Genomic DNA, 21944 nt, shown 5'->3' with positions numbered 1-21944 from the left:
CAATTCGTCACTATGCCATTTGGGTTACATGGGGCTCCAGCCACGTTCCAAAGGTTAATGGACAAGGTACTACGACCCCATAGGGCATATGCCGCGGCCTACTTGGATGACATTGTCATCTATAGCAGACACTGGCAGTCTCATATAAAAAGGTTAAGGGCAGTCCTAACGTCCTTAAGAGAAGCAGGGCTCACTGCAAATCCAAAAAAATGTGCCCTGGGTAAATCCACTACAAAGTACTTGGGCTATGTCGTTGGGGGAGGGATAGTAAGGCCACTAGCTAGCAAGGTGGCCGCCATAAAGGAAGTCCCCACCCCACAGACAAAGACACAGGTCCGCTCCCTTTTGGGGTTAGCAGGGTATTACCGGCGGTTTATCCCCAATTTTTCAGAAATATCTGCACCCCTAACAGATCTGACAAAAAAGAGTGCCCCGACCCAAGTTAAATGGTCTTGGGAGTGCCAAGACGCCTTTGACATGCTAAAAAAGTGCCTGTCAGAGGGCCCCGCTCTTCGGAGCCCAGATTTTAAAGAGCCCTTCATCATCCAGACGGATGCCTCAGAGGTAGGAATGGGAGCAGTGCTGTCTCAGCAATTTGATGGTGTTGAACACCCCATACTGTTCATCAGCCGGAAGCTGTTCCCAAGGAAAGTGAGGTATTCCGTTATTGAGAAGTAGTGCCTCGCTGTAAAATGGGCAATTGAGGCCTTGAGACATTATGTCGCCGGAGTACACTTCACCCTGGTCACTGACCATGCACCCTTGAAGTGGTTAAACACCATGAAGGACACAAATCCAAGGTTGACCAGGTGGTATATTGCCCTCCAACCCTTCTCTTTTGATATTCAGCATAGACCTGGAAAGGACCATGGAAATGCTGATTTTTTGTTAAGGGAAGGAGTGGAGGGTCGGGCTTCAGTCGTGTGGGACACTAGCCACACACAAACAGGGGAGGTATGTGACAGAGTGAAGTCAACTCCTATCAGTTACGCCTGGGAGACATATGTCTGAGTGCTTCATCCAGCACTCATAAGGGTTAACTCAGGTGGAAGTTAGGAAATCAGAACTCTTTAGCTGACACCTGAGAGCCAGCAAGGTAGATAAAGGATCATGTGACTGGCAGTAGCTGCCAGAGAGAGAGAGAGAAGCACACTGCTGCGTGAGCCCTTAGCCAGAGGGATTTCACCAAAGACTACTTCAACTAAAGTAAGGATTATTCATTTGTTTACTGACTGCTTAAAGTACCCTTATGGTTTGGTTCTGGTTTATCCAGCCAACCTGCTAGATAGGTCTGCTGTGTTATTAGTCAGTTTTTCTCCCAAAGTGGAGCAGGATTTATTTTGTTAAAGGGACAGTGTACCCGCATGTTATGTTACTGTGGAGAAATAAAGCCACTGAACGTTTTTATTTATCCTGAAACTATACGTGTGGACTGTTCCCTGACCTCGGCTACAGGCCGTCCTGCCACAATATATAAAACACATAAAATCTGAAATAAAAGAAACACTTGTTAGCATACAAAGCAATCATCATGGCAATAACGTCACTATCATATAACAAACAGGGAGTGAAATTAGAGAGATATGAGGATAGTTGATATATTTTATAGAGAGCCCAAACATCAACATCTTCATTTAACCCTTTGGGCGATAGTGTGTCCAATTTATGGGTCCAGAAGGTCTCTTGAGCTGAAAGGGTTTTAACCCTATCACCTCCCCCCGATTACACGGTATATGTTGAATTCCCTTTCAGGTTAAAAATGAGATATCCTTATTATGATGTATCAAGAAATGGCGCGATACACTATGTTTGTCAAAGCCATTTTTAATATTTCTGATGTGTTCTTGAATTCGTATTTTAAGACTACGCTTGGTCCTTCCAACATATTGATATCCACATGCACATTCCAGGAGATATATTATAAAAATAGAAGTACAGAGAATAAAATCCTCAATAGAAAAAACGTCCTTAGTTGTATTAGATACAATTATTTTCCTGTCTGGATATAGGAATTTACATACGTAGCATTTTCCACAAACATGGTTCCCTTGAGATTTCACACCTAGCCAAACTTTATGAATAGTCCTACTGGAATCTAGATTAATATCACTAGGAGCTAGTAGATTTTTCAAGTTCCTAGCTCTCCAGAAGATAAATCGTGTTTTTTTCAAAAGAGGAGCACCCAAAATGTGGTCATGGCAAAGGATACCCCAATGTTTAGAAAAAATGCTTTCAATATTTTTATGAACTGAATTAAAGTCCATAATAAAGGCTATATCAACTTATTTATTAATTATGTTATGTACCTTATTTGTTCTGGGGATAAGCATTTTGCTACGATCCATATGTCTCACTTTGTCGAGTTCTTTCACAATTAAATCTTTTGAATATCCCCTCTCAATAAATCTATGAAAGAGCTTATCCGCCTGTTTATTGAAGACCTCAATGTTACTGCAATTTCTCCCAAGCCTCGTGAATTGCCCTCCTGGAATATTTTGAATCCACGAGTTCTTGTGATTGCTAGTAGCCATCAGCAGATTATTCATATCCACTTCCTTAAAGAAAGTCTCTGTTTCCACACCACCATCAGCAGAAGCTATTAGTCTTAGATCTAAAAAAAATCCATCTGAGTCGTATCAGTCTTATGTGTAAAAATAAGATTATAATTATTTTTGTTTAGATACAGCATAAACTGGTTAATGGATTCAAGATCACCATCCCACACACATAGAATATCATCTATGTAGCGCCGCCACATGATGACATTCTTGCTAAAGGGATTGTTAGTCCAAATGGAATGTTCCTACGATTCTCCCACATAAAGGTTTGCGAAACTAGGGGCAAAACGTGTCCCCATAGCTGTTCCGCAAACCTGTATGTAGAAGTCGGACAGAAACATGAAATAATTATGTTAAAGTATGAAACTAATTGACTAAAGGATTCATTTTCTGCTAAGTGGATGTAAAGATGGATCATCTTCAAGGAAGGAGTTCACGGCCTCCATCCCCTTTTGATGCGGAATATGGGTATAAAAGTCCTGTATATCATAGATAAGCCAGCTGTATGAGCTCTTCCATTCAAACTCATTAAAAAGAATCAATACCGCAGTGGAGTCTTTCAAATAAGATGTAAGTTTACCTTCATAAGGCTGAAGGGAGAAGTCTACATATTGACTCAAATTAGCAGTAAGAGATTGTATACCCGATACACAGTAATGGGTCTACACGGGGGGACTATTAAGGATTTATGCATCTTTGGTAGATGATAAAATATTGGTATCTTGGGAAAATCCGAATATAAAAAAAGTGAACTTGACAGGTGAAATAATAGACAAAGAAACTTCATCATCTAATATTGTCTTGAGGAGGCTCAAAAGTTCATTTGTGGGGTCTTTTTTCAGTTTCATATAAAAAGAAACATCATGAAGTAGTCTATGTGCCCCTTTTTCATAATCACACCGATTCTGCAGGTCTACCCCCCACCCTTATCAGCCTGTCTTATAATAAGATTTTTATTATCTCTCAAGATTTTGAGAGCTCCTTTCTTGAAGATGATCCATCTTTACATCCACTTAGCAGAAAATGTATCCTTCAGTCAATTAGTTTCATACTTGAACATAATTATTTCATGTTTCTGTCTGACTTCTACAAACAGGTTTGCGGAACAGCTATGGGGGCATGTTTTGCCCCTAGTTTCGCAAACCTGTATGTGGGAAAATGGGAGGAACATTCCATTTGGACTAACAATCCCTTTAGCAAGAATGTCATCACGTGGCGGCGCTACATAGATGATATTCTATGTGTGTGGGATGGTGATCTTGAATCCATCAATCAGTTTATGCTGTATCTAAACAAAAATAATTATAATCTTATTTTTACGCATAAGACTGATACGACTCAGATGGATTTTTTAGATCTAAGACTAATAGCTTCTGCTGATGGTGGTGTGGAAACTGAGACTTTCTTTAAGGACGTGAATATGAATAATCTGCTGATGGCTACTAGCAATCATAAGAACTCCTGGATTCGAAATATAGTCCAAGAGGGCAATTCACGAGGCTTAGGAGAAATTGCAGTAACATTGAGGTCTTAAATAAACAGGCGGATAAGCTTTTTCATAGATGTATTGATAGGGGATATTCAAAAGATTTACTTGTGAAAGAACTCGACAAAGTGAGACATATAGGCGAGACAAAGAGTATTCTAAAGCTTGCCTTAAACTAGCCCGGTTACATGCTGCGTACATGCTGGGTGTAACCTGGCTAGTTTAAGGCAAGTTTAAGGCATTTCTGCATAGACTAATGACCCATTGGATTAACACAGCAGGGGTCCCTGGCAGTCCCATTCAGTTTGATTGGGACTGCCAGGGACCCCCGCTGTTAATCTGATGGGCCATTAGTCAATGCAGAAATTCCTTAAACTTGCCTTAAACACGACCCAGCATGTACCTGGGTCTTTTTGCCGATTGCCACTGGTTTGTGTTAGAATAACCGTCGGCACTACCGTATGGATCGTAGCAAAATGCTTATCCCCAGAACAAATAAGGTACATAACATAACTAATAAACAAGTTGATGCAGCCTTTATTACGGACTTTAATTCAGTTCATAAAAATATAGAAAGCATTTTTTCTAAACATTGGGGTATCCTTTGCCATGACTCCATTTTGGGTGCTCATCTCGTGAAAAAAACACGATTTATCTACAGGAGAACTAGGAACTTGAAAAATCTACTAGCTCCTAGTGATATTAATCTAGATTCCAGTAGTATTATTCATAAAGTTTGGCTAGGTGTGAAACCTCAAAAGAACCATGTTTGTGGAAAATGCTCAATAAATAAATTCCTACATCCAGACAGGAAAAGAATTGTATCTAATACAACTAAGGAAGTTTTTTCTATTGAGGATTTTATTCTCTGTACTTCTATTTTTATAATATATCTCCTGGAATGTGCATGTGGATATCAATATGTTGGCAGGACCAAGCGTAGTCTTAAAATACGAATTCAATAACACATCAGAAATATTAAAAATGGCTTTGACAAACATAGTGTATCGCGCCATTTCTTGATACATCATAATAAGGATCCCACATTTTTAACCTGTAAGGGAATTCAACATATACCATGTAATCGGAGGGGAGGTGATAGGGTTAAAACCCTTTCAGCTCAAGAGACCTTCTGGATCCATAAATTGGACACACTATCGCCCAAAGGGTTAAATGAAGATGTTGATGTTTGGGCTCTCTATTAAATATATCAACTATCCTCATATCTCTCTAATTTCACTCTCTGTTTGTTATATGATAGTAACGTTATTGCCATGATGATTGCTTTGTATGCTAACAAGTGTTTCTTTTATTTCAGATTTTATGTGTTTTATATATAATTAAACTGACTGTTTATATTGGTTAAATGTAATTCTTTTCTAGCTGACATGACTGCCGCTCTGCTAACCCGATTGGCTGTTTGTGGCTAATTAGCTGACCAATGAGGGAAGCATGAAAGGTACTTAATGCCTCTGGGAAATAATGTTTTATTAAACCCTGATGAAGTAGCGTTAATGCTATGAAATGCATAGGATTACTGTTTTTATGTTAGTGCTATTACTATTTTAGTCTACCTCAAGTTATCCCGCAACACTGTGGTATTTTGCCGGTAACCCCGCACCTATGACATATCGCGGAGGAGTGACCGCTCTGTAGCGGAGACACTACTGGCTTCCCAAGCACACTCGCCACACTGTGTCTGTGTGTCTCAACGCCAGTAAATCCGCCCTTGTAATGTGTCACAGAGGAGTGACCGCTCTCAGCGGAGGTAGTGCTGGTTTGCTGAGCACACCCAAAGTGTTGCGTTTGGAGTTCTATCCTGTGTATATACTTCTCACTGGTGCTGTATGTGCGGAGAGTACACACAATTTTGCCTGCAACTACAGACTATACATCACTCTGGAACTGTGAGACCATCTGAGGTGGGGAGATTCCCTTGATGAGACGAATACTCCATGATGGATTGACTGCACCACCTGTGAGAGAAATTACCACTCTTAAAGAACTGAGACGGAGTACTGAGACGATCACAGGCCACTTACCAAAGGGATCTGTTCCTGTTTACAGCTTCGGGTTCTGGTGACTGGTAACTTGTGTGTTCAACACACTCAATGCTCATGTTTCTACTCTTTGATGTACGCAGATAACTTACCCTGATTTTATTGTTAATTACATTTTATATACTTCACCATTTTCGTTTTTTGCACTGTTTTTTTGTTTACGCCTCTCTAGTGTTTGGGGGTGCTGAGACACCCCTTCATTATAGCTGCAGACGCATTCACGATACCTATCACGGTTTTGTATTATTTATTTTATTGTGTTGCTCTCACTAATTGGTTAGAGCTTTAGGGTATGTTCTAGTTGCACTTTAATCACTTAATTATTGTTATATCACTATCAGTGGTGATCTAGATGCGCACTCAACTTTTATATAAAGGCAGAGCCTCCAATTGCCAGCCAGGGTGGAACCAGGAAGTAAGCTCCGATATGCTGCTGGTGCACACAGGTGTGCCCTATGATGCAGCCTAATAGGGGATGGGGGCGTAACTGCTCGAGCGCCGACCTGCGCGTGTCACGGAGGTCAGGGGGCGGAGACTGGAGTGCGCGTCAATCCCACGCCGGTTCTGAATGTCCTTGGAGCAAGAGGGGGCGGGAACAATGGCGCGCCGACCCGTGCGTGTCACTGAGGTCAGGGTCCTGTCCATCCCCAGAGCGGGGGCGGGGCTTGGACCGCACATCAGCCGGGAGGCTGGATGAGCGCACCCGTCATACGTCAGATCGGGGGCCGAATCCGCGGACGGGGAATCGGGCCGCGCAAGATCCGCGCGCGTACTGGGTCCACGAGACCATGCATCTTGAGTGTCCATCACAGAAGGTTTGTTGAGGTGAGGAGATGGTCTGCAGCCGCCAGGATGGCGAATCCTCACAAAACGGAGGAATAAATGCCTTCCACGACGACTCTTATTATAGCAGTGGGTCCTACCCTGCTATTGGCATCTTGTGAGAGGGTCTCTCCTGCGGGGACCTCTGACTCCCCTTCATCCTCCTCGGGTATTGCTGTTAAGGAAGAGAGTGATTGCTGTACTTATACGGGGAAGGACTTTGCACTTGTAGGGGATTGTTGAAGCTTCGGTCAAGCCCTAGCGATATGACCCTCTTGACCACATTGGTAGCAACGCGGCTCTCCGTATTGTCTTGAGCTGCCGGATTACCGAGTCTCGGGCCTAGGGCTCCCAGCGGAAGAAGCTTCGCTTTCCTTAATAGTCCATTTGGCTTTTGGACGGGTTTCCTCCTTGGTCTCGTCCTTGCGAGAGTCTTTAGTCTTCTTGTGCAACCTAGTGTAGGCCGCATGACACTTCACCTTGTCCAGTAGGTCTTCTAACGAATGGGGGGTCCCCCTTCAATAGCGAGCATCTAATCATTACTACGATATGATTGGTGGGTATGGCTCCCCCCATTGGGTGCGCAGATACTCATTCACTTCTGAGGCCTTAATGACTTAGCGTAAACCTAGATCCCACAAGTTCAATTGGATCCGCTGTATAAACTCTGATAGGTTTTTGGCGGAGATTGTAGTATTTAGCCCATAACACTCACGTCGTCCTCCTTTTCGTAGGCCCGGATAAGAGAATGCATCATCTGTTGCGCCGTAACTTCCTTATGCTGGTCCTTGTACATCTTCATGGTGGTGGACGCGGGAGGCCGTAGACATTCCATTTCTTTTGTCTTTTTACCGCATCAGGACAGGTCCATTCTTCCTGTACCTCTGCAGTATATTCTTTCCAAACTTCAAATGCCTTCTCAGTGGTGGGAGTAGGCTTGACCCCTGAAAAGATTTTTAATTTGTGGTATGGCTGCGGGGGAGGGGATTCAGGCTTGGACCCACCCAATTGTTGTATGGTCTGGGCGAGCAGTTGTATATCTCCCATCCTAGTGGGGCTGGGGCTCCTTACACTTGAGCGACAGTTAGCACAGGATAAGGCACTGACCTCATCTCCGCAACTACTTCCTGGAGGGGATGGGGACAGGCGCATATTAATCTCTTGCAAGTCAATACTGGGGCTGCAGGGCTCTAGCTTGATCGGCATTTCAGGATAGATAACAGGACATCCTGAGCTGAGGGCCACCGTTGAGCCATAAGTTGGATGGGCCTCTGTCTGCTGACAATTCACACCCCCAGTGACTAGTACAGCGCACCATAATCCGCCAGCGTCTGTGCGGCCACCCAGGATTTTAGCCTCCTCTAGGCCTGGATACTGCGTTAGTATTAAGCAAATCTCATAGGATGAGGTGTTGGTGGGAACTTGTCCTACAGCAAAGGTTTGTGAGGGCGGGACATGCCTCTTTACCGCCCATTCGTACACCTCTTGGCGGGAAGGTAATGTTAGATCTAGTGACATTTTTACTGAGATCGGGCACCCCAGGTCTGAATCTCAGCAGCACCTCCAAATGTAACCCTTGTTCCCCCCTGGGTACTGAAACTACCAGTGCTGCTGTCACCTGTTTGGCTAACAAGAGGCGTGAGCCTCCGACACTGGGAGCCTGGGGTATACATAGTATCTTGGTGCAGAGCCTCCACCGGCGAGGGATCCCAGTACACACACAGTAATTACACACGGGTATATGATAACAGTATTTACTATGCATAGAGTATAAATCATCCACATAACACAGCTAGCAGATTATCATCCCACCATAACACCTCCCGGGTGAAACCCCAAAGTACTGGAGTGCCTGGGCACTTAACCCCTGAGTGTCCACAAGCAAGTCCATCCAAAAGAGTGTGTGTGGGATAGAACGCTTCACTGTGTGTTGGGGCCCCTTGAAGCACTTGTTAATACCTCCCTGGTCTCAGACCAGGACAACAATGGAAAATCCACAGATCAATGGCGTGGCTCTGCGCTGCAATCTGCTGCTATCCTTCCGATTGGATCCTTAGGTGGATGCCTCTGGAGGGACTTCCCGACTGGAGTAGACCCCTATAAATAGTCTCTATCATGGATGTCTGCGCAGTCTCCTCTGCAACAGGCTGCTCTTTCCTTCAGGCAACATGTCTCACACTAATACTACAGTGAAAGAGTCCCTATGCACTATGGCCTTTCCCTACAGCACACACATAGTCCCCTGACTCACTTTAGAGAAACTCTATCTGGGACCTTGGGGGCAATTCTGGCCTAGCCCACCGAAGCACTGCTTCGGGTACCCTACCTGCTCCCTCACTGTCCAGACCTTGACTGACCTCTGCCCTCCCAGCATGCAATATGTATCTCCTCCCCTTCCAGGGGAAACAGCATTTCCATTGGCTGCCGAGGGTCACCTGTTACAATCTCCCTAAGCATCATGGGAGTTGTAGTCCTTGCAGAGTCTCCTTATCCTTGCAGCCTCGTGCGCCTAGGGTATTGCGCAAGCGTGACACTGTCATGGCCGCCGCTGCTCGCGTCTGAGCATGCGCAACCTCGCGCACACACACATGGCGGCGCCCTGCGGAGGGAGCCGCCGGCGAGCCCGTTGCACTCCCTGCAACATCCCCCTGCATCGGAGGTAACGGAGGGGGAAATGGGAGACCGGGGGGACCGGAGGGGACCTGGCTACATCTAGTATATTACAAAAAAAGGAAAATTACAGTAAGTTGAACACATTTTCTCTTTTCTTGTTCCCCACATGGCAGTGGGTACTAATGGAGATATACCAAAGCTCACACAATGGGAGGGGAAAAAAAGACAAGGATATCAACTTTGAGATAACTGTTTATTTAATCTATAACCACTTGCAGAACTTTTCTGCCAAAGCTTGCACATCAAACATACTATTTCATGAATGTGTGAAATGTGAGGACCAGACTGCAGCTTTACAGATCTGCTATGGAGATGCTTAGGCTTTGAATGCCCATGAGGTAGAAAAGGCTCTGGTCAAATGTGCCTTTATTCCCTGCGAGACTTGTTTGCTTTTAAGATTGTAGGCCAACTTGATAGTTGAAGAAATTCATCCAAAAATGGTTGCCTTTGAGGCTTGCTGCCCTCTTCTAGGACCCTCAGGGATTATAAACAGCCTGATTTCTGTATTTTGTAATCCTGAGTAAGTACTGTATGTCTTCAAACATCTTACTACATCTAAATGATGTAGTCTTGCCATTTAGGATTAGTCGGATTTGGGCAGAAGGATGGAAGAATTATTGCTTGATTGGGATGAAACTAAGGGACAACTTTTGGAAGGAACTGTGACACCGGTTTTAGGACTGCTTTATTCTGGTGAGAAAAGGTTCCCTGCATGAGAGACTATAACTCTCCTACTCTTCTTGCAGGTGTAATTGCTATCAAAAATACTTTTTTCCAAGCTAGTAGTCTTAATGGTATTTGCTGCAATGGCTCAAATAGATTATCTACTAGAGACTATTTTCTTACCCCATTCCTGAAAACCGTGCCAGATACGATAATAAACTGAAGAGGTTGACACTTTTCTGGTTAACATTAGAGTTGATATTGTTCTATCGGAACAGCCTTTTTTCTTTAATGTTTGCCACCCAACCTCAATGCTGCCAAGGCCAATTTCCTCAGTTCTATGTGCTGTACTGGGCCTTGTTTAAAATGTTTATGGGACAGTGGGAAATGCTATGGTAGGTCTAGAGACATACTCTAGTAATCAGATATGGAAACCAAATAATTCTTGGCCAGTAAGGTACTATTGATACTACCTCTGCTTTGTCTCTTCTTACTTTTCCTAAGATGTTACTGCACCGACACACTTTATTCGAGCAAATACCCAGTATGTACCTGGCAGATACCTGGAATGCGCCGCTCCTCACCTCTGACAAGCCCCGTTGCGTTTGCCTTCCCAGCCTGGGTTCATGCCTGGCTGACGGGCGGCTGATCTGTTAAATGATAATGATTAGGATTTAATAGGCTGTAATGCTTCGCGTGTCTACCAGATGGCATAAATTCATGAATTGTAATGCAGTATATATATATATACTGTGCAGTATTGCAGCCAGCGGGAATAAAATGCTTCAATCCCTGCCTGGAAAATACCTCAATGCACTCGGGCAGAAAACAGTCACAAACCTCAATACACCCGGGTATACCCGAATTCGTGGGACTAGCCGAGCTCGAATAAAGTGTGTCGCCAGTGTAGCTATAAGAGGTACTGGTGGAAAAATATACGCCAGATCGAAGTTGCAAGATGCAAGATGTCTTGGATTGGACTTCGGCTGTAGTGGATCCCAGTGGCAGGAACAGCAGGGAGCATGGTAAGGGTCACAAGCAGAGGTCAGAGGCAGGCGGCAGATAGCCTAGTCAGGAAACAAGTAGAGGTCGGCAACGAGGAGACTGAAACAAGATAATAGCAATAGCAGTAAACACAGGAACCTAGCAAGAGCTGAGGAACCAGTATAAACAGGCAAGGGAGGAACAAGAAAGGGAGGCTTATATATGCAGGCTGAGCGGTAGAGCACAGGTGCAGTGGTGTCAGGTTTCAAGGTCTGGAATGTTCCTTAGCAGCAGCAATCCCGGTGGACAAGTATAGGCACTGCAGGCTAGAACAAGACATTGAGAGAGCGGAAGCAATCCCAGTGGCCAAGCATGAGTACAGCAGGCTAGAATATGATATTACTCCCCTCTCCTAAGAGCGTTCTCTGGACGATCCTTGCTAGGCTTGTCTGGATATCTCCGGGGGAAAGCTTTGATTAGTCGCGGAGCATGTACAAAATCTTTGGGTTCCCAAGACCTCTCCTCTGGGACATAGCTCCCCTAGTGAACCAGGTACTGTAGTTTCCCTTGGTGTAACCTGGAGTCCAAAATTCTCTCCACAATGAATTCTTCTTCGTTATCCACAAGGACAGGTTCAGGGGGAGGAAGTCTCCGTCCAGGAAACGGATTCTCACGGAAAGGTTTCAGCAGAGAAGGGTGTATTTTGTATGGTCTCAGGAAGCTCTAATCTAAAGGACACTGGATTTATTAGTGCTGAGATGCGAAATGTCCGATGTATTTTTGGCCCAATTTAATGGTTGAAACCTTTAAACGTAGATTTCTTGTAGAAAGCCAGAATTTATCCCCGACTTGAAATTCTGGGGATCGTCTGCGGGGTTGGTCTGCTGTTCTTTTGTACCTTACTTGAGTCTCACGAAGTGTCTCTTTGAGGTTCTCCTGGATGTCTCGCAGAATCTCCAGTTTCTCTGTAACTGCCGGAATGGGGCCCGAAGATGGAAAACGAGGAATAAAGATTGGATGAAATCCATAATTTGAGAAAAAAGGACTCTTCTTAGTCGATGAATGATGTGAGTTGTTGTATGAAAACTCAGCTAATGGTAGAAAATCAATCCAGTCATCCTGGAGATGACAAACAAAACATTGTAAGTATTGTTCTAAAGTCTGATTGGTCTTTTCTGTCTGGCCATTGGATTTGGGATGATAGCCAGACGACAAATGTAGTCAAATTCATAGAGAGGAACAGAAGTGAATTGTACCCCTCTATCGCATATGATCTCATCTGGGGCCCCGTGAAGCCGAAACACCTCTTTCACAATCAACTTGGCTGTCTGGTCTGCTGAAGGAAGATTATGTGCTGCAATGAAGTGAGCCATCTTTGTTAGTCGATCCAATACTACCAGAATGGTATTATGTCCACTTATTCGGGGCATGTCAACAATAAAATCCATTGATATGGACCCCCAAGGACAAGTTGGAACCAGAAGAGGCTGCAGCAACATGCCTGTTTTAGCCGTCCCTTCTTCTGGCTGAATCCCAGAGTACTGAATTACAATAAAAAAAATAAAACGGAATACCACAAATAAATACATTTCCTTTCAATGTTCCTCTCTCTCTTTTTTTAAATTATTTTTTCACTTGTTTCCCAACTAGGGACTCGCCTAGAAGACTTTGGCAGTGAACCTTTGCCTGCTCTAGCTTCCATACTCTTCTGTGCCAAAAAGCAGCCTCCTGTGCCTCAGAAATTCTTCAGGAACATCAAACACCATTAGATGGTATTGCCGCTTTCAGTACTCTGGTGTGGTCTGCATGGTGCCAATGCAAATGGGATGTTAGCGCGCCATTGCCTCTTTAAGAGGGGAATGTGCAGGGGTGTTTGCGCATACACTCCAATTTCACCTTCCTGCTCAGAGGAACCAGCACGTCTTGGCTCCGCCATGTGCTCCACACTGCTTGCATTCTCAGATGCTTCCAAAGTCTTTCTGCCCGGTCACTGGGCCTCCGGCTTGCCATTCCGGATGGTGCTTTCTGGCAGACCTTCAGGGGGAGAGAAGCTAAGAACCCCCCCAGATTGAACTTCACTAACGCAGTCCTGGTGAATCCTCTTAAACAAATGACAAAATCTACTGCTATGCTGTCGGACAGGAAAACGACTGTTCTCCAGGTAGTCAGAGGGCTTTATATACCGAAGCCAAGCAGAAGACTTTGCTGTCCTACAATGCTGAAGGAGGAGCTAATCCCCTTTAGTACCCACTGCCATGTGGGGAACAGGAAATTATAATTTAAGTGTTCTGGTGCTTTTGGTCTCTTGGTTTTCATACTGCAGAACTGGGTAATTCATTTTTTTGCAAAAATTAGCTAATGTGTTTTGTTATCGTGTATTTTTCACCTTGAAATTGTACAAGTAACATATTATTTTAACAAAATTACAAAAACAGGACATCATTTACATAGAAACACAGAATTCCACTTGGCCCGCCAAGTCAACCCATTTTCAGATAATATTTGATTTTGTGCTTCTTTCATGTTTAGAATAACCTTATGTCTATCCCGAGTATTTTTTAATTCCCTTACTACTACTAGTACTATCTACAATGTCTTTAAATTATTAAGAATGTATTGATTTTGGACATCCGGTGCAGAGTAAGATACATATTTTCAAAGATCCAGAATACCCTCCCTTGCAATCATCTAAGGCAGGGGTGCCCAAACTTCCTCCGCTGCGCCCCCCTGCCTTCTCTCCCCCTGTGCCGTGCTCTCCCCCTTCCCTTTAATGCAGCATCCAATGACGCCGCAGGGTCATGTGACATCACAGGACCCGCAGCATCATTTGAGGCCGTGTCTCCATAGCAACAGGCGTAAAATGACATCATGTGACGTCTCATTGACACCCGTTGCCATGGAGATGCGTAGACTGAATCATGGACTAAAGCCAGGTAAGTGAGCCACACCCTCCCAAAAAAAAAGTCTTGCGCCCCCAGATAGAAGGCATGGCTATTCATCATTGGAAATTATAGAACAGAATGGGTGAAATAAAATATTTTATGTCATGTTTACACCTCAAACAAATATAATTAAACCTTGTCCTGGAAGATACTAAATAAATTGACTAAAATTAAAAATTATAATGTTATAATAATTTAGATCAGGTCCTTCTATATAGCTAGATGTAAAAAAAAACCAGATGTTTCTTTATGAAAACATAATGTTAAATTGATTCATACAGTATATGGATAATTCTTGATACTAGTGGTCTTGACTATAACTTTCTCATGGCCATGCAACTTTTTGCGGGATAAATTTCTGGCTAGTTCAGTTCAATCTCCTTTACAGAATATTGGAGGCAAAAATATAAATGATTGTCTTTTCAAATCATGCATACAAAGTTTCAGTCTAGGTTTGAATCTCCCTATAGGAAATGTCAGAATTTATTTATTTATTTATTTATAAAATATTTTACCAGGAAGTAATACATCGAGAGTTACCTCTCGTTTTCAAATATGTCCTGGGCACAGAGTAAAACAAATAGTACATGGTTACAAGTACAGTTACATAAATGAACAGGGTATACATTATATACAAGACATTGCGTGCACAGTTAAAGAAAATATATATTATGAGCGTATGAAACAGTTACAGACCAGGTTAAAATGTGAGACAGCCTTAGATTTGAAAGAACTTAAACTGGTGGTGGATGTGAGAGTCTCTGGTAGGTTGTTCCAGTTTTGGGGTGCACGGAAGGAGAAGGAGGAACGTCCGGATACTTTGTTGAGCCTTGGGACCATGAATAGTCTTTTGGAGTCTGATCTCAGGTGATAAGTGCTGCAGGTGGTAGGGGTGAGGAGCTTGTTCAGGTAGCTGAGTAGCTTGCCCATGAAGAATTTAAAGGCAAGACAGGAAAGGTGAACTTTGCGCCTAGACTCTAGTGTTGACCAATCTAGTTCTTTGAGCATTTCGCAGTGATGTGTGTTGTAGTTGCATTGGAGAACAAAACGACAAATTGAATTGTAGAGGGTGTCATGTTTGCTAAGGTGGGTTTGAGGAGCCGAGCCACATACTATGTCTCCATAGTCAATAATTGGCATTAGCATCTGCTGTGCGATACGCTTTCTGACCAGGAGACTTAGGGAGGATTTGTTCCTGTAAAGTACCCCTAGTTTGGCATAGGTCTTGGTTGTCATGGTATCAATGTGCATCCCGAATGTTAAGTGGGAGTCAAACCATAAGCCCAGGTATTTAAAACTAGTGACAGGTGTTAGGGTGGTGTTAGCGTTGGTTCGAATCAGGAGCTCAGTCACTGGAAGCTTTACAAATTTAGTCTTGGTCCCAAATACCATTGTTACAGTCTTCCTGTGTCTTTTACACAGGTTTTGCACATCAGGAACATACCTGTGAAGAGAATGCAATTAGATCCATGTCATATCAGCTGAGATTATTGGTCTTGCATGAAGAAAGTGAGTATATTAACTGTAGTCTAACTGTATTTATCACTTAAAAAGCTCACTTTAAATGCCTCACTGTCTAATGCCTAATGTGGATATTTTCCACCCACTTTGCTAACTTGGACCATTTAAGGGGCTTGCTAAAAATAAAAAACAGAAAAAGTGCGCTACTTGTAATAATGTGTATATGAACTAATTCTATAATTGAAGTCATATAACAAACAACACCTCTGTGGATAGGTAACATACAGAACCTCTAGTGTTGGTGATAATTAGAATGGCATCGAATGCAGCTGTTGATATTTGGGTGAATCAGGACCCCTACACTACAAGAAAAACAAGAAAAAACAGCGCACAGCGCACATAGTGAAGTATGTTCGAAATAAATCTATATTAGTAAAGATAATAATTCTGCGTACATCAAGTATGATTAAACATTTACCGATGCCAAGTACGGGTAAAATCCGATCCCGTTTCTGCCTGCTATTTTGCAGCAGTCTGTTGATACACTGAGCAGCGGTTAAATTGGGTTCATTCCCTATGAGCCTAGAGGGTTGTGTGCTTTGCTCCACTTCAGTTATTTAACCCCAATTAATGTGTGAGCCTTGGTCCCTGGGTATACGACTTCGTTTAGTACTGTTTCCAGAGGCCATACTGAATATACATGGTGCCTTAAGGGAGACCTTCCCCGCCCGGAGACTTTGGACTTTCTTTACCATCTGGGTCTGCAACTATTGAAGTGAGATATCAGAGGAGACGGTTACATCAAGGAGGACTAATAGTGCAGCTTTGAGAGCAGCCACCTACCTGAGAGAGAACCACACGTCCTTGAAGCTATTGACTGAGAACATCAGAGGGTGCAGAGCCAAGACTGTTCCTGTTGCATCCTGGTGTCGGGTAACCTATGCCGTAATACATGGAAATGCTTGTTTAATCATACTTTATGTAGGCAGAATTATTATCTTTACTAATGTAGATTTATTTTGAACATACTTCACTATGTGCGGTGTGCGCTGTTTTTTCTTGTTTTGCTTGCTAAAAATTAGCTGTGATCAATATACATTTAATAACACTACATATAAGTGCAATCTAAGATTGTTCTGGGAAGCAGCAAACCCTTTTCAAGAGGTGATAACTCATCTTATACTGCATAAAAAAAATACAAAATGTAATCAGTCATATCTTTAATCTCATAAATTAATTTCTACTTTACAAAAATATAGGGGAATTACATCCCAGCGGGGACAGCATTTGAGAAATTTTTAGGAATTTGTATAAAAACAATTTACAAGAAAGAGGAGGAGATTGATCTTAATTAACAATTTGTTTTTTGAAAAATCAATTCCACAAATAAACAGTGATCAGTTATCAAATTTAAATGATCCCATCTCTACTGAAAAAATATTACAAGCTGTAAGATTCCTTAGAACCTTAAAAGATTCAGGCTCTGGTTGCTCTGGTGGCATTATAGTACCTTCGAGTTAAAAAAAAATCAAACAATAAACAAGTTTGACTCTAACAATTGTAATGACGCTTTATTAGAGTTCTCTTAAAACCTGGAAGAAATCAAATCAAGCCCTCTTCTGTTAGTCCAATTTCCATTTGAAATAGCTGATTATGAACTCTGTACTAAAATTTGGGCAGAAAAGATAAATTGATTATTACCAGAAATAATTAATAAAGAACAAACAGGTTTATATTGTGCAGAAACCCCGTTAAATATAAGAAAAGTTATTTCAGTTATTCAATATAGAAAACATATAGAATGTCAAACAACCCTTTTCATTTTAAGTTTAGAGGCTAAAAGAAACATTTAATTTAGTCAATATATACCTCAACAAATTGAATGGCATAATTCTTAATGGTGTGGACAAATGCCTCTGCAGAGGAAAGTCTCACACTGCCTCTGTTAGTCAGTAACAGATATGTTTAGGAGCTTGATTTCTCCTACTAAAATTTAAAATGGCTTCCCTTACTTCAACTTCAATGAAATATGGGTGTATACTGTGCTTCCCAAAAGAGGAATATTATTTTTATTGTTACAGTGCTGATCTAGGAAAGATTTTCAGAGACTGGTAAAGGGACATATTAATTAAGCATCATTCTGGCATAAGACACGTTCTGAGGCAGGAATACATCTTACAGCCCATTAAAGTAGACAAAAATATTCACCCGGCACCATGTGCATGTGAAATTAAGTAATCCAGTGAAGTGAATAATAGTATATGATACAGGCTGCAGCTCTACGCCAGTTGAACCTTCCTCTAGGGTTCTTGAAGTGGAAGTTGCAGAACTGCGGGGAGCGCAAGTAATCAGAAAAACAACAAAATATATATAGTGCAAAACCATTTATTTAAAAGTGAAAAAAAACAAAACAACTCTCACGAAATGCACACACAATGGATAAGGCATAATCAGGCATCAAATTCCATGTGGACTCAAAAGCACTGTACTTTTAGTCCCACGATGCAATGCTCAGATAAGATGTGCATAGAATGCAGTACACGAATCCCATGCAAAAAAGGAGCGATCAGAAGGATCGTCCAGATGGTAACAGTAATGTATTGAGTTGAAAGTAAGCCAAATACAAACTTACAATTGAAACCATATCAGTAAGCATTGAAAAAGTAGCAAGTAGATTTAATGGAGATGCGGTAACAGTCTCACAGTTAGAGGGTCTCATCAACACTCGTGTCAGGGAACTGGGGTGCTGTCAGCTCCGTTGGATGCTTGGTTCTCTCTGCTTCCGTCCCGTAACTGGCGTAACCGACGTAGTGAAGTTGATACCTCCAAATGATGACGCTTGCCCAGACTCTATGCGTTTCACTCTGTGCTTCATCAGGAGTAAGATCGGTTACACCGGTCATGGGATGGAAATCAAAAAGGACAGGTGTCCAAGGGAGCTGACAGTGCAACAGTTCCCTGACACGAGTGTTGGTGAGACCTGCTAACCATGAGACTGTTACCGCACCTCCATGACATGATTTTGCTACTTTTCCAATGCTTACAGATATGGGTTCAATTGTAAGTTTGTATTTGGCTTACTTTCACCTCCATACATTACTGTTACCATCTGCACTATCGTGCTGTTCTCTCCTTTTTTGCATGGGATTTGTGCACTACATTCTATGCACATCTTATCTGAGCATTGCGGGACTAAAAGTACAGTGCTTTAGAATCCACATAGGATTTAATGCCTGATTATGCCTCATCCATAATGAGTGTGCACTCTGTGAGATTATATATATATATATATATATATATATATATATATATATATATATATATATATATATACATGTAGAGGTATCAGTACCGTGTTAGCCAAGCTTCAATAATCAAAAAATAAATAGATGATACCGTCTGTGGCTAACGAAATGCTTTTATTTGTGCGAGCTTTCGAGATACACTGATCTCTTCTTACGGCGATGTTACAATGAATGAAGCAAGGATTACTTAAAAACAGACACTATATATATATATATATATATATATATATATATATATATATATATATATATATATATATATATATATGTGTGTGTGTGTGTGTGTGTGTGTGTGTGTGTGTATATATATATATACTGTATGTAAATATATATATATGTGTATATATATGTATATATATTGTGACAAACAGCTTACTCCGGGGCTCCGCTGCTTGTCCGGGACGGTTAGAACACGGTCTTTTGGGGTAGGTTAAATGAGGAGGCGTCACGTACTGTTCCTTTAAACAGGCTGTGCCTGGTTTATTCAGTCCCATGCACTGAGACTACCACAGTGCATACAATAGAAACACAAGCAAAACAAAAGCTGCTCACCTGAGCGATAACTTAACTTAGATTTCCCTAACTCAGGGTGGAAGTGGCTTTTCCACTTTCCAACAACAAAACAAGGTACTTTTGCAGAGTTAGCCAAATGAACAGAACAATTGAACCTGTGTGGGGAAGGGGCTACTCCCCACTGTGTTCAGCAGCCTTCCAGGCTCTGGAGAAGAGACAAGAGCAAACAGGAAATCAGTCTTACATACCTGATTTCTAATTAGCATGACAGGTGACAGAAATCCCTCAGTTCCAGCGCTTGCCCAAAACTGTGGGATGGAGTGCATGTATTATAAGGCTGCACTCCCAGGCCAGACAGGATAGAAACTGTTCAGTATCCTGGGAGCCCTATATATGGAATTTATTACCATCCCCTGGTTTCTGTCACATATCCTCCCCCCCAGCTCAGACCCTGAGGGATGAGCGACCATGGATATTAGGGAGTGCATCCTTGACAACCCGTCAGCATTGCCATGTTTGTGCCCTGACCTGTGTTCCACAGAAAATTTAAAGGGTTGTAGGCTTAGGAACCACCTGGTCACTCTAGCATTCTTTTCCCTGTTTTGACACATCCAGGTAAGGGGTGCATGATCTGTGACCAACCGGAATTTTCTCCCCAACAGGTAGTATTTGAGCGTCTCTACAGCCCACTTTATTGCGAGACACTCTTTCTCTACTATGGAGTAATTTTTCTCCTGGGGATTTAGTTTCCTACTTAAATAAAGGATGGGGTGTTCCTCACCTTGAGACTCCTGGGAGAGTACCGCCCCCAGCCCTACCTCAGATGCGTCGGTTTGGACTACGAACTCTTTGGAGAAGTCAGGTGTGACCAACACTGGTTGGGCACAGAGAGCTTCTTTCAGGCTTCTAAAGGCCTGTTCGGTTTCGGGGGACCACTTTACCATAAGTGGTCCTCTTGCTTTTGTGAGGTCGGTTAGTGGGGTTGCCTTAGTTGCAAAATTGGGAATAAACCTTCTATAGTACCCAATTAACCCCAAAAAGGTCCTTACTTGTTTTTTTGTAACTGGCCTTGGCCAACCTTGTATCGCCTCCACTTTGAGTGTTTGGGGTTTGAGTAAACCTCTGCCAATAGAATACCCCAGATACTTGGCCTCCTCCAGACCAATGGTGCATTTAGCGGGGTTAGCAGTTAGTCCAGCAGACCGAACTGCGTCGAGCACAGCTTGGACCTTTGGAAGGTGGGATTGCCAATCTTCACTATGGATTACCACATCATCCAGGTAGGCAGCAGCATACCGAGCATGTGGTTTTAAAATTTTATCCATCATTCTTTGGAATGTGGCGGGAGCTCCATGTAAGCCAAAAGGCAGCACCCTATACTGAAAGAGGCCGTCTGGGGTTGAGAAGGCTGTCTTTTCTTTTGCCCTTTCTGTGAGGGGAACCTGCCAGTACCCTTTTGTTAGGTCTAGGGTTGTGAGATATCGGGCTTTGCCCAGTCTCTCTACAAGTTCATCTACCCTGGGCATAGGGTAAGTATCAAATTTTGACACCGCGTTTAGTTTCCGGTAGTCATTACAAAACCTTGTTGTACAATCTGGCTTTGGGACTAAGACTATAGGGCTGTTCCACCCACTTTGGGATTCCTCAATTACGCCTAGTTTTAGCATTTTTTTAACCTCTAAACTTATAGCCTCTCTTTTGGCCTCTGGGATTCGGTACGGTTTAAGGTTAACTCGGACCCCCGGTTCAGAGACTAGGTCATGTTCAATTACGCTAGTTCTACCTGGCTGTGTAGAGAAGATTTCTTTGTTTCTGCTCACTAAATTCTGAACCTCTTGTTTCTGATGAACAGACAGGGTTTCAGCTATGCTAACCTCTGGGTCAGTTTCTTGACTCTCTGACGGACCTGGGGTTACTAGGGTTGACAAGACTTCTCTATCTTTCCAGGGCTTGAGTAGGTTTATATGGTAAATTTGCTCAGGTTTCCTCCTACCTGGCTGTCTTACCTTATAATTTACTTCTCCCACTCTTTCCAAGACCTCATATGGCCCATGCCATTTAGCAAGGAATTTACTTTCCACGGTGGGAACCAGAACTAGTACCCTATCACCTGGAAAAAAAATTCTGACCCTAGCACCCTTATTATATGTATTCCTCTGTGCTTCTTGAGCTTTCTCCATGTGTTCCCTCACTATGGGTAGGACTGCAGCAATGCGGTCCTGCATCTGGGCAACATGCTCTATTACACTTCTGTAAGGGGTAACCTCGTGTTCCCAAGTCTCTTTGGCTATATCCAGTAAGCCCCTTGGGTGTCGGCCATACAATAGTTCAAACGGGGAGAAGCCTGTGGATGATTGGGGAACTTCCCTAATGGCAAATAACAGGTACGGTAACAAACAATCCCAGTTTTTCCCATCTTTATCGACCGCCCGCCGTAACATGCTCTTTAAGGTTTTATTGAACCTTTCCACTAAACC

At 42.7% G+C, this 21944-nt stretch overlaps 1 protein-coding gene across 16 annotated transcripts in view; it reads left to right on the top strand.

Moving 5' to 3' along the window:
• ADGRL3 (adhesion G protein-coupled receptor L3) overlaps nt 1-21944 on the top strand; it is a 2053745-nt gene that overhangs the window by 346975 nt on the left and 1684826 nt on the right. The window contains exon 3 of one of the 16 annotated variants that reach the window (XM_075603376.1): nt 15611-15697. The exons of the other annotated variants lie outside the window; for them this stretch is intronic. The gene's annotated coding sequence lies outside the window, so the exon portion shown is untranslated. The remainder of the gene's footprint in view (nt 1-15610; nt 15698-21944) is intronic. 16 annotated transcript variants of the gene reach the window in all.

This window comes from Ascaphus truei, chromosome 1 (assembly GCF_040206685.1).
Source record: "Ascaphus truei isolate aAscTru1 chromosome 1, aAscTru1.hap1, whole genome shotgun sequence".
Lineage (NCBI taxonomy): Eukaryota > Metazoa > Chordata > Amphibia > Anura > Ascaphidae > Ascaphus > Ascaphus truei.
Note: the sequence above shows the minus strand (reverse complement) of the source record. Positions and strands in the feature narration are given on the sequence as shown.